This window comes from Alligator sinensis, unplaced genomic scaffold (genome assembly GCF_000455745.1).
Source record: "Alligator sinensis unplaced genomic scaffold, ASM45574v1 scaffold1185_1, whole genome shotgun sequence".
Classification (NCBI taxonomy): Eukaryota; Metazoa; Chordata; order Crocodylia; family Alligatoridae; genus Alligator; species Alligator sinensis.
Genome location: NW_005842900.1, coordinates 407,964 through 419,963, shown reverse-complemented (window position 1 = coordinate 419,963; position 12,000 = coordinate 407,964). Strand labels below are relative to the sequence as shown.

At 47.5% G+C, this 12,000-nt stretch overlaps 1 protein-coding gene across 4 annotated transcripts in view; it reads left to right on the top strand.

Annotated features, from left to right (window-relative positions):
• Positions 1 to 12,000, top strand: part of TMEM63C (transmembrane protein 63C) — an 83,270-nt gene that overhangs the window by 24,368 nt on the left and 46,902 nt on the right. Inside the window, exon 1 of one of the 4 annotated variants that reach the window (XM_025192180.1) lies at positions 3,515 to 3,740. The exons of 2 other annotated variants lie outside the window; for them this stretch is intronic. The gene's annotated coding sequence lies outside the window, so the exon portion shown is untranslated. Of the gene's footprint in view, positions 1 to 3,514; positions 3,741 to 12,000 lie in introns of those variants that run through there. One more of the 4 variants, XM_006035966.3, reaches the window with a different exon arrangement.

The window sequence follows — 12,000 nt, the reverse complement described above, 5'->3', positions numbered from 1 at the left end:
AGTAGCAGCTGCCTTCTCTGTGCAGAAAGCCCAGGCCACATCCACAGTGAGAGAGTCAAGTGGCAGCAGCCTATGGCACAGGCTCCCTGGGAGCCATCCCTGAGGTTCTGTTTTCTCCCCACCCCGCTTTCCAGATACACTACTGGGTGCAAAGCTACACCTACTAAGAAAAAAAACTCCCAGGGGAGAAGGCGCACCTTTCCATTCACTGCTCCCCCCCTGGCCCCACAGATACACCGCTGGTTGTGGGGTTGCACTGCCCCTGCCATGGTAAAGCCGCCTTGTTGAGTGTAGGATTCTGGTACTCACTCCTAGTCAGCACCCAGGGCTGGGGCCCTACTGGTCCTACCCTAATTATGTTACTACCGTGATTCTTACTATAGTTCTTAATTACTTCTCTTTAAAGTTCTTGAGTGGAAGTGCACAGTGTGTCCTGATTCTGCTCAGGAATCACTTTGCACTGCTCCCAAGCGGATAGACATATGCTGAAAGTTGCAGTCCTCAGAAAACAGAATAGTGGTTGCTTGCCTTACGTGCTGCCTCTAGCAGGTCTGGCTTTCTGTAGGAAGGGCATTTGCCCAATTCTAGAGGAAGGCAAAAAATGTCAATTTTGCCAAAAACATGTCCAAGTCATTTTATGACAGAGGCAAAGATTTTTTGAGGTGGGGGAGGTGAAACCTTTTATCAGACCAACTGCAGGGCTGGGATGAAGTTAGAAAAGCTGTTGAATGCAAGGCAGTCTTCATCAGGTTGAAAAGAGGCCTTTTGGGAAAGTCCCTATCAGCATTTTTTATTTCCAGTTTTTTAAGTTTGTTATGCACTAGAATCCCTACTTACAGCAAACAAAAATGTTGATATGTGTTTCAGTAATGATCTGAATTTACTTTTAAATATTAAACTATTAATTGAAAAAATGCAGAAATAGTGAAAAACAGACCAAATCTGTTAGCATCAACTCTTTCCTGATAAATACATTTAGTAAAAATAGCATTTGCAACAAAAGTTTCTTATTTACGAATTCACTGGTTCTACCATACATAAACTATGTGTATACATATACTATACATATAATGGTACAGTTTGTCACATCTGCAGTTAAACAAGCGGATCTTGGATTGGCCTCCTTAGTTATTTATGGACTCACCAATGACTTCCCTATTTATTGGAAGACTGTCATCCTTGTATTGAGGGACTGCTGCTAACATAAACTATCATGGTTGCTAGCTCAGATATGGAAGAACCACTAGCTCCAAATACACTGGTCCTTACATTTGATCTTAAGGAAACTCCTCTAAGCTGCAGCACTACAAGGTTTGTATATTTTTGGGGTTTTCCCAGCAGAAGGCAATAATGCACATAAGGATGTCTGATAAAGGTAAAACCAGGCACACTAGCCTCTTTGGAACATGCTTCCCATTTTGAGGAGCACAGTTCTTTTAAAGGAGCTAAAATATCTTTGGGGTTGAATTCCTGCCAGTTTCTGGCAAGGGCAGCTCTCCATCCTTTGTCAGCATCACTACCACCAGACACGCACACACCAAGGTTGTGGACAGATTTAACATTTATACCAGTGTGGAATGATACTAATATGAACTATTATGATGTAACTGTTACGTCTGCCTGCCCCTAAGTCATCTTTTATTCAGGGTTAAAGTTGCAGAGATGTAGGTCACTTAGATGACTTTGGAATCATACATGTGTCACAGTTGCATCATAATTGCTGATGCACTATCCTATGTGTCAGCTCCTCATCCTATCCCCTTTTTAAAGCAGTTGAAAATGGGCTGTCCACTGCCTGAGATGCTAAGGCCAGAACTAGAATAGCAGGAGTATTAGCACCCTAGCATACACCAGTCTCTCACTGCACGGGATAAATCCTTGAGTGTGAACAGTGAAAACTGGGTGGTGACAGTGGCTGACAGCAATTTTCATCCAAAGCCCTCTGCCACCTTAATATGCAGCAGGTGCGTTACTAACCATTAAATACAGCCACCTCTGGGGTGGATGGTAAACCTGCTTAACATACAATGCAACAGCTCTTGAGAGGATGTGAAGCTGGGAAGAATAGACCAGTGTTAAGTAGATTCATCCATGTTAGGATCTGGAAGGGACCGCACAAGATCATCAGGTCCAGCCCCCCTGCACTTGGTCAGGAAAGACTCAAACTCATGTTTCATTCCACCCAGGGGTGGCAGCATTTCACCAGTATGTGTGTAGCTAACAGGTGTGACATGGCTTGGAAGCCCAGGAAGTGCTTTGGGGCACAACATACAAAGGAGCAAACTGACATATGACTCTATTTATTTATTTATTTTTTCTGTTAGAGCAGTAGACTTTTCCCAAACTATTTCTCCAGCCAAGCAGGTTCCTCTCTCAGTGCATTCTTCACTTTCAGTTTTCATAGTGCTTTACAAGCAAATTCCCTTGTAGAGCCGCTCAGTGTCATTTTCTCAATCTTACAGGTAGAGAGATTGATCACCTGTGACTGTGTGCACAGCTGGGAATAGAACACAGCCATTGCTTGCTCCCAGGCCAGTGCTCAGCTCAATATGCCATGCTGTCTCCCTCTGTCTGGGGGAAGTGTTTGTGTAGCTGTGCCAAACTCTTTGTACCATTTCTCTGAAGAGGCTGAAAGCTGATTCCAGCTGAGAATTGTGCAGGTGGAAGAGCCCTTACACCAGGGGTGGGCAAAATGCAGCCCGGGGGGGGATGCGGCCCACCAGACCATTCTATCTGGCACACGGGGCCCCCCCAAAGTTAAGAAAATTAATATTTATCTGCCCCTGCCTGCCTGTCATTCGGCCCTCAATGGCTTGCCAAAACTCAGTAAGCGGCCCTCCACCCGAAATAATTGCCCATCCCTGCCACATCCCTGCCCATCCCTGCCACACTCTGGTGGCATTACCTCTGGCCTCTGCTCTTGCTGTCTTTGAGCTTGACAGTTTTCCAGCTGTTTTATAACATACACCAAGAGGGTAGGACAGGAGAGTTCCGCTCTTTGCTTCCCCTCTCATGTGCTGTGCCCTCACTAGCCCGGTAGCCAGCTGCCTTCCTGCAGCAGAAGTGACTAAACAGCTTAATCACATGAATTTGATGAATGACTGCAGCCAGCAGGAAAAATTAAGGGGTGTGGAGAGACTGGGGGAGGGAGGGGTGGTCTATGAGACCCCCATAACACAGGCAAAGCTACTGGTTTTTGCTGGCAGAAGAAGCTGTGGGAGGATGTTTGCTGCAACTCAGGGGTCCTGGTGTAGCCTTTGTTCCCTGGAACAAAATTAAGCTCAGAGATTTGTTAAGATTAGAGATTTGTGATTGAAAAGACCTCGAGACAGCCAGTCCATCCCAGCCCCCACTTTGTCAGCCAGCACCGGATCAATCATTCCCAGCATCCAAAGAGGGCGCAGAAGGGAGGAGAGATGTAAAGTGGAGGAAGGATGCCAGTTGTTCATGCATCAATATGCATGCACACACACTGGAGTGGGCTGTGCACTGAGGGCATCTTTCCTCTTGTGTCTGCAGAGATTTCCAACTGCAGCTGCTGTGTCACGGAGTTTCCCAGCTCAGAGGCCGGGGAAGTGCATCAGGACGTGGTAGAGGGGTGGACTTGCAAAACCTTTTGCTGTGCAGGGTAGTCCTTCACTCAGCCAAGCAGAAGCTGCTGCGTCTGCCCTTGGAATAGCTCTGCTGTTTGCCTGTAGCGTGACCCCTTCCAGCCCTGGATCCAGCTTCTGTCTCCATAGGTATGTGATAGTTACAGGAGGCTTTGGTCTGTGTGTGGTTTGTGGGTTCAAGCAGGCAGTTCTCTTTTCCATGTTAACACAACTGAATCAGGGTTTCCAAAGCATACTCTGGTCAGCCTGTCTTGTTAGCAGAAAAAGGTACTTGGGCCTCTTCAAATGAAGGTGCGCATGTATGAGGGTGAAAGGGGGTGGGGGTGGTGAAGCAACTTTTAATTTTGAGACTGCAACAGCCTTTTAATATGTGGTTTGTGTCAGGATTCCAATTAGTGGGTGTCAGCTTGGAGCTGTCAGCATGTTCAGTACAGAGCCCTGTAAGATTCCCAGGTACTTTTCATCTCAAGGCATTGGGTCAGTTCCAACAGTCCATGGCCCACAGTAGCTTATAGCAGGAAAGCAGGCAGTAGCTGCCTTTCTCCCTGCACTCCCCCTCTCCACCTGGTTGAGCTGCTGAATGAAAGGCTGGGGGTAGAGACTGAGGGTAGTTGGGGACATCTGAGGTTGGGCACAAAGTGGGGCTGATATAGGACATGGAGGAAAGAGATTCTTTCTGCAGACTGATGGTTGTGGAGAGCACCTGTTTGTGATGTTCCATTGAGATCCTGAGCATTAGGCCAGTTGTGCTGTTGTGGCCTGAGGTGGGGCAGGGTTCTTCTCAGCTCTGACAAGACCTTTTCTACCATAAAGCAGGAGACTTGGCTACCCTCCTGTTCATAACTGGCCCACAGGAAACCTAATGAGGCAGCTTGGGTCACCAGTGATTGGGCTGCATCCTCTGGGCCTTTCCTCTCTCACATTTCATTCCTCCTCTTTCTACTTTGCAAATCAGACCTGAGCCCTCTTTCTCCCCTCCATGCTGTTTGCAGACTGACCTAGCTCTCCTTTGTTATTTCTTTTCTGGAGATCAACCCCTTTCACTCTGTTGCTTTCATTTCCAGGGATAAACAGGGGTTTCTCGTGCTGACGTGACTTTTTGTGTACTCTCTAAGGAGTGAGGTCTTCAGCACCTTTTTGGGAGGCACTTGAAAAACAACATATATTTTGCTTGTTGCTGGTTCCTAGATTACCCAGACCTTTTAAAACAATCCAGCATCTTCCTGTAGCTGCGCATTCTGTTAATTGTCTGTTCCCAGGATTGTGAGAGGCAGAGTTACCCCTTTTGCTTTCATTAAAATGGGCTTTGAATCTTGCCAAATCCCCAGCTACAGAAGAAATTGATTTCTACTCTTTATTGGCTCCAGCATTACATAGCCCTTTGCTCCCAGCCTCCTCTAGCAGGTTCTGAAGTCCTGCCTCAGACCTGCCAGATGGATGCTGCTGGTATTTTCCTTTTAATTTGCACTCAAGAAGAGCATGCATCTCCAGTGTCAGGAACTGCTCTGACTGGATGGTAGTGGAGGTTGCATGTCATCAAATCCTTATTCGCCATGTAGTTTGGATCTAAGTAGCCACATCACCCTATTCTAATGCTTATGTAAAGCACTAGAAGTGATTGGAAGCAGGAAAGAATGAAAAAGGAGAGGAAACATTTGAACACACTTATCTTCCTCCCTCCCCCTCCTCCCCTTGCATTTGTGTACTTGAGTTTCATTTGGCCAGGCCATAGTAAGTGGAAGGTGCTGCTCTCCCTTGCCTGTTTAGGGATACTATGCTGCCCCACTGCTCAAACTAGACATGTCTTGGGGTTAAATAGAGCAACTTTGGGCTCCAGAACTCCTAAACCATAACCTTCACCAGCACTACATTTTTGGGGCCAAGTTCATGTCTGTATGAGTTTGCTCCCCATCCAGAAGCTAAAATATAACACTGCTCTCTGCCGCTGGGCTTAAGAAATCTGATTCCCCTGAGTTAATAATTCCAGTCTGGGATTTCCCTGTCCCTATCCTGGATGAGCAGACCTCACTGACACGGGCTGAGCAGGTGGGGAATGCTGCTTTGTCTTGCCTTCTCCCTTTGAACCATGAACCAGGGGTCACTTTTCAGAGGAGAATGATCCAATCGGGATGTTGGGCCATGCCTTCGTCACTGATATTTTAACACCATTTCAGCCCTCCCTCTGTTACTTCCTATTTGAGTTTTCAGTGAGGCTTCCATTAGTACAGTCCTGAGACTGCAAGATGTCCTTCTACTAGACAGGCTTTGATGACATAGGAATGGACAGAATGGACACAGCTGACGAGCTCAGACTTGTACAAGTGGGCAAAGTCACCGGATGTACTCCATCTCCTGGGGCTGTTTCCTGCTCTTGTCCTTGATGTTTAGATGGTAACAATGCCCTGAAGTAACTCAATGAGCAAGGAACATGGAAAGGCCTGTTCTGAGAGGGAGAGGGATTTGCAAAGCTGGTCTTTTATGGAATGGTCTGATGCAACTTAACTTTGCGCAGAGGCTTTCATGAGGACACCTGACATGGTTGAGTGCTAAAGCATGACCAAGGGAGAATGAGGCTCAGGCTAGAGCAGGAGTGGGCAAAATATGTCCCACAGGCTGGATCTGTGCTGCCAAGCCATTCTGTTCGGCCCGTGGAGCCCCTAAAAAATTTAGAAAATATTTATCTGCTCCTGGCTGCTTGTCAAAGATGACAGGAGCCTGGGGCAGTAAGACCCAGGGGGAGCCTCAGCAAGTACCAGCAGCCCAGCCCGGTCCCACCCCCAGCCATTTCCCTGCCTGCCTGCCCACACTGCTCCAGCACCATGTGGCTCCCGGCTGCATCACCAGATTGGGGAGCATGGGGCCTGTGCTGGTACCCCGCGGCAGAGGGGAAGGTGTATGGAGAGACTCTGTGTGTGTGTGTGTGTGTGTGTGTGTGTGTGTGTGTGTGTGTGTGTGTGTGTGTATTTGTAGGGTGAGTCCCACGCACAGACCCCACCATACACATGTACCCACACCCCCTCGCACTGCCATACACACAGACCCCCATACCCACACCCCCTCACACACCTGTCAGCCTCGCCCCACACAGTCCCCCCACAAACTCCATACCTACCTACACCCCACATATCCACACGCACACCCATATGCTCCCTCACCCTACACCTATTCACCCCCCACAGGCATACCCACACCCTTCCCCACATACCCAGACACCCAAAGCCCACCACAAACCTATACCGCCCCCCGCCCACACACACACAAAATACCACGATAGGACTTCATTTTAAGCTATTATATACAATCACCTCTGTGTACATTACACAAACACATGTAAACCAGGACAAAAATATTTTTTGAAACCAAATTAATGAATGTTTTAGATGTTTGCTTTTTAGAATATAATTTGGTATTTTTCTGGTTCCAGCAGGCAAAACCCCTTGCTGAAAGGAGTACTTCCTAAGGCAAGGGAAGGGACTCCTGGTGGCAAAGGTCAGGGGTTAGAGGACAGGACTTCCAGTCACAAGATGGCGACCAGGGGGTGGGGCACCTGCTTGCCAGAACTCAGTAAGTGGCCCTTAACCCAAAATAGTTGCCTGCCCTTGGGCTAGGGGGAAAAGAGGTTTGAGATGAGCAGGGAGACGCATTGAGGCTGCTACAAGGTATGTAGCGCCTGTGTGAGCTCTGTGGGGCAGGCTCTCATTCCAGCATGAGAGAACTGTACAGAGTGACACGCAGAGCCTGGTGACAGAAGGGATGAAATGGAAAGGGGCATAGAGCAAGAGAGCTCTGGGAAGTTGTGGAAGTCAAGTGCTTGGAGCTTTTTAAGTCCAAGGAAGTCAGCTTTGAGTTGTGCCCTGAAATGATCCTGGAGCCAGCAGTGCTCTTTGAGTGGGAGGACAATCTGACTGCACTTCTGTGTATGTTTGTTGGAAAGGAGGCAGCAGCATTGCACAGGTGATGGAGTCTGGAGAGCCTGGGCTCAGAAGGCCACAGAGAAAAGAGCTGTAATAGAGCAAAGGGACTGATGGTCTGGCTGAGATTCCAGCACAGTTCAGATGATGGCATAATCGAATGCTCAGATAAAGAGAGTGCAGGGGCAGGGTAAAGGTAGATACCATCAAAGCAGTTCTTGGTGGGACAATTGCAGCTGGATTCTGGGTCTGATGGTGCATCCTGGTCAGAGGAGCCCTCCAGAGGGGAATGTCATGAAATTCCATTGAGAGGCTTGAAAATCCCAAGTCACTCAGGCATCCAGTCTCTTTTCAGGACTTGCTGGACTTGGGGAATAAGATCACAGCCCCCAGCAAGAGAATGACTAGACTTCTGTAGGCTGCCTTCTCCTTACATAATCATGCCCCCAAAGTGTGTGGGCTCTGAGATGAGAGAGGAGAGGGGCATAGATTTTATGAGGGTTTCCTGAATCCTTGGCTGGTGACATTTCTTTGATAAGAAAAATCAGGCTTCCTGCTCACGGCTGAGGCCTGATGGTATTAGAGACTGCTGCAAATCGCCTTCCTTTGAAAGAAAAGGAAAAGAAAAGCACTGAGCAATTCCCAGACAGATTCCAGTCACAGTAACCAGGGCAGGACAGAGACCCTGGGCTAGCGATCTCAAGGAGCTTGCCTTCCAGACCCTATGGTATGGGCTAAGATGGCGATGGTAGGGAGGCTTGTTAAGATCGTGAAGAGAAATACATGAGGAAGTTTCTGTTGCATCGATAACTTGGAAGCCCCTTGTTAGGGCACAGCTTCACAAAAGTTTGCGCTACTGGGCCCCCAGCTCACACTGGCTGGGTACTGCTGGGGAACAGAGAAAGTTGATGCCTCTGGAATCGTAGCCGTGACTCCCGGCCCCTCATTGGCATTGTGATGCCCTGGTCATGAAGGAAAAGGAGCAAAATTCCAAGCACTTCCCAGTGTGGTGTGAGCTAATGTTATTGGTGGCACGGGGCAGTGTGAATGTGCTTCATTGGGACTATTGCCTAATGGACAGTGCCAGCTAGTTACTTCATAGCAGCTTCTGCTCAGCACATTTCCACACTAAGGAATAGGTTTTTCCTCCTGACACTGTTTGGGTGAGCTGCAAGCTGCCAGCAGGTCTTGGCTGAAAGGAAGAAGCTGAGTTGCTGCGATATTGGCAGCTCTGCAGTCAGAGGGCCCAAAAACGCCAGTCAGTCAGCATGCCTAGGAGAGCCTATAGCAGAATATATTGGTCTCTTCCGTAAACTCGACAGCCTTTTTTCTGTCAGGCCTGAGACAGCCCAGCTTATATGATTTCCAGACACCATAGAACAGAAGCAACGGGTGCCTGGGGATGTGAAGGTGATTCAAGGCAGCCAAGTCTTCAGCATGGGTTTGGGGTGAGAGGAAGCTGGAGTGCCTGCAAGGCAGGGCAATATGGTTCCCTTTAAACACATTTTGCTTCTGAGGCAAAACTTGTTTAAACAGGAGAGCCCTTTTGTGCTTGGTGAAAAGGGAATGATGCCCTATTTATAAATGGAAGATGAGCCGGGAAGATTCTAGGAAACTCTGTAGAAGTTGGAAGTGGGGGGAGTTGGTCTGAGAGAGGGAAAGGAGGTACTTGAGGATTTAGGGAGGAGAAATGTGTTGGCCAGACTTGAGGGACCTATGTCCCATGAGCTGGGCTGAAGTGTGGGTGTGGAGCAGCCCCACACTCTGCCTCAGTCACAGATTTAGCCCTCTCATGCATTCCCCCCCCACACACACACACATCAGTGACTAGCAAAGACACCCCCAGCGTTTTGCCCCTAAAGTGAGGTGAATGGTGAAGGAGATGATGAAGAAGGCTCCAAGTCCCTGCCCCACAGCATAGTTTTGGTGGGTCATGCTTTGGGGAGTCCCTTCCTCCATCTCACTTTTCTTGAGTGAGAACTGGGTGTGGTGGGCACGTCTCTTCCTGCCTCTCTGAGCTCAAGTGCAGCAGAGATCACGGTGACCCTCCTGGGCCCAAGCTGTGCCCCCCAGAGCTTGTGCTAAGCTCAGCACTGAGGTATCTTTCCCAGCCTTAGCTGAGTATCGATCCCGCCCTGTGTATTGCTGAGTCAGTGCAACCAGCTCAGGTTTCTGCACCCCCTCCTCCAGGGTTCGCTACAGATCTACAAGGTCAGACGTCTGAGATTCATCTATTCTTCCCAGTGGGTGGGGACATTGTCCTAACTTTTTCATTACATCATTTCCCACATTCTGTTCCCGCAAGGATAGAAGTGACTGTCCTGACAAGTATCTGGGAAGGAGTGAGGGTGGGTGGAAAAGAGCAAGGTAAATGTGAGAGCAGTGATGGCTAGGGGGCAGAGCCTTGAATCTTGTGCCCATGAGCTCGTCCCTCAACCTATTTGTGCCTCATCTTTTTCTCTCTGCAAAATGAGGCTGATAATCCTAATCAACCTTCTAGGGAGACTTTGATCAGAGCTAGTTAAATACTGCTAAAAAAGAGTAGTCTGTGACTAAAAGTCAACTGAATTTTAAAAGAATCTGCTTTGATGTTCTCCTTCCTTTACCTTGGCTTTCTGTGTGTGTCCTAACAATTGAGTTGGCTGGCAGGAGCGTTCAAAGGAAAGCCATTTTTTAATCAGAGATTGGATGACATTCACACAGCAGGTTTCATATTCAGAATTGCAAATCTGATTTTGCATGTTACTGTTCATCCAGTCAGAAACAGGAAACAGATTCTGTGTTCAAACAAAACAGATTGGATACGGAATAGTCTCAACAAACCTATCTAAAGAGAGCTATGGATCGGGGTGATTTACAGAAGCTGACAAATCCCTTTGAATAACTTATCTGAGGAAATCACCGTTTCTGAACACTTTGCAAACAAATAAAAACATACATATAATAAATACTTCATGCTGAATTATTTCATTCACTGTTTGATGGAACTTTGAAATCTTCCAATTATAGACAGCCAAGCAAAACACTGCTACTATAGTATGAAGAACACAAGATTTGTCCAATACAAAAATATCTGTATTATTTAAGAAAAACATGAGGTAATCCCAGTTTTATGTATAAATCAGATATTTATTTTTATTATACATACATATATATACATGCTTAAAAAACGTATATAAAACTAAAACTTTGTCCTGTTTTAGCATTTTTCACCTAAGCATCCTTTGCCTTTTTATTGACACGTCCTTTCCTCAGCCCTCTCCAGCCTGATTCTCTATTTCATCCTCCTGCTGTGCTCTGTGGGTCAGGGAATGGTGACCTTGTCCCTTGTTTGCACTGTGTTTGACACAGTGATCTCCTGATCTTAACAACAGCTAAACGCCAAAAAGTACTTTGTGTATGTGAGGGAATGCACTGGTGCCTGCCAGTCAGGCAGTGTTGTCCCCATTTTGCAGAGAGGGAAACTGAAGCACTGGGAGGCGGAGGGAACAACTTACCCAAGGTTACACAGTGAATCAGTAGTACAGCTGAGAATAGAAATTGGTCTCTTGATTCCATGTGCCCTGCTTGATCCGTTTGAACACGACCGCTTGCTGATGTTAACTGCAATGTCTTTCATCCTGAGAACTTAATGCATTCTGTATACAAAATAATCTAGCACATGCAGACCCTGAAACCACTCGCAGTATGGCGCAGATTTGGTTTTATAGCAGGCAACAATGCACACAGTGGGAAGTGAAGCTTAATGGCATGACTGGAAAATTCAGGGGGGGATTTAAGGAAGAAGAATACTATGCAAATCCAAGTCACAAGAATTTAAGTTAAAATCAGTTTTCTTATTGATTTCATAGATTTCATAGACATCAGGGCTGGAAGGGACCTCGGAAGATCATCGAGTCCAGCCCCCCGCCCAAAGGGCAGGAAGTCAGCTGGGGTCGTAGGATTCCAGCAAGATAAGCATCCAGTTTCATCTTGAAGGTGTTCAATGAAGGCGCTTGAACCACCTCCGGTGGCAGGCTGTTCCAGACCTTGGGGGCTCGGACAGTAAAGAAATTCTTCCTTATGTCCAGCCTGAAATGATCTTGAAGTAGTTTGTGACCATTCAACCTCGTCATCCCTTGGGGCGCTCTGGTGAACAAACGTTCCCCCAGATGCTGGTGGTCACCCCTGATAAACTTGTAGGTGGCCATCAGATCACCCCTGAGCTTGCGCTTTTTCAGGCTAAAGAGCCCCATGGCTCTCAGCCTGTCATCGTAGGGTCTGTTTCCCTGACCTCTGATCATGCGCGTGGCTCTTCTCTGGACTCTCTCAAGCTTCTCCACATCCTTTTTGAATTGTGGAGCCCAAAACTGGACACAGTACTCCAGCTGCGGCCTCACTAAGGCCGAGTACAGGGGGAGAATGACGTCCCGGGATTTGCTTGAGAAGCATCTATGGATACAAGCCAGCGTTTTGGTCGCTTTACTAGCTGCAGCATC